Raw genomic sequence first — 1,465 nt, forward strand, 5'->3', positions numbered from 1 at the left:
GGGAGGACACTGTCCAACCTCCCATGAAGCAGCTGGTGGCATCAAAGCACAGGCCTTCTTGCCACTAGGCTACTAAACTATTGGAATTCCCTAAACAATATAGATGCTCAAATGTTGAACAGTAAAGTATTTGTACAATAGAAACTATAACTACAGTGTTCTAACCAATGTTTAACTCAAGACTAAATCTTTATGGGTTTACATACATCAGTTATTTAACTATTAGATACATTAGTAATTCACATTGACTTTTGAGCTGTGCTTCACAAAATGAGACATGACTCAGCTTGGTTTCTGAAGTTAGAGTTACATGCCTTGTTTATGTATTGTTGTTTTAATAACTATTACCAATGGGGAGGAGGAGGAGGCCTTGATGGCTATGAGGCTGGAAGGCTGTAACTACCAAGACAGGAGTGCCCTGCACCCAAAATCTCGGCGGGCACCCAGAATCTCCGCGACTGCCCATCCGGCACGTCTTGCACCATGGCCACCTCCACTGCCTCCTCCGAGCATTTTGAGAAGCTGCATGAGATCTTTCTCGAGTTCCATGAGGACCTACAGGGGTGCCCAAGCGGCTGGTAGGGACAGTAAGGACCAAAGAGAAGAAGAAATCCATCAGAGATTTTGATGGAAAAACAACAAGAAGCAAATAAAACATTGGCAGAGATGGAGGAAGAATTACGTATACACCCCTGTGGTTCCGTAATCCCATGATGTGCAAATTTCAAACCTATTGGGAAGATGTTGCCAGACTTGCATCAGGAAGTGAGAAGCACACCTTTGACAGCCACACCTGGGGGCCGAGGAGACTTGAAATTCAGTACCTGTGCTGTGGAGAACGAGCACATGAATCAACTACAGTCTCAAAGGGCCTTGCTTCTGCAAGACACTGACAGCTTGAACTGGGCCACCCGGAATATTGAGCGTTCCCGTTGGATTGCCACGGAGACTGATCAGATTGGCTCGGAAATCTTAGAGGAGCTGGGGGAGCAACGAGACCAGCTGGAACGTACCAAGAGCAGACTGGCAAACACAAATGAAAACTTGAGCAAAAGTGGGAAGATTCTCCAGTCAATTTCCAGAATAGTGGCGACCAATAACCAGCTGCTTTCCGTTGTCATCTTACTGGAGCTCATCATCCTGGGATGCCTTGTTTATTACAAATTTTTTCACAAGCACTGAACGTCTTATAAAGCAGGATTTATGGATGAGAACTTTAACCCTCTGAAATAATATTAGGAACATGGAATAAACTGAGTTACTGCTGTGGGCTAACAGTCCGAGGATGCACTATACAGCCAAACTGGGAGAAGGGAGGAGATGGAGAAACACTTATATGTGAAGGAACATCAACAAGATCAGAATGATATACCAAGGTAATAAGTGCTGTTTATGGCGTGTTTAAATTTTATATATATCTCCAATGGACTTAACAAATACAAATTTATTTTGTTACAGTTTAGTA

At 43.5% G+C, this 1,465-nt stretch overlaps 1 pseudogene; it reads left to right on the plus strand.

The window, feature by feature from the left end:
• Positions 1 to 483: 483 nt before the first annotated feature.
• On the plus strand, positions 484 to 1,182 carry LOC102865388 (annotated as a pseudogene).
• The last annotated feature ends 283 nt before the right edge of the window (positions 1,183 to 1,465 follow it).

The sequence above is a fragment of the Elephantulus edwardii genome, unplaced genomic scaffold, assembly GCF_000299155.1.
Source record: "Elephantulus edwardii isolate Elephantulus edwardi_28Jun2011 unplaced genomic scaffold, EleEdw1.0 scaffold00056, whole genome shotgun sequence".
Classification (NCBI taxonomy): domain Eukaryota; kingdom Metazoa; phylum Chordata; class Mammalia; order Macroscelidea; family Macroscelididae; genus Elephantulus; species Elephantulus edwardii.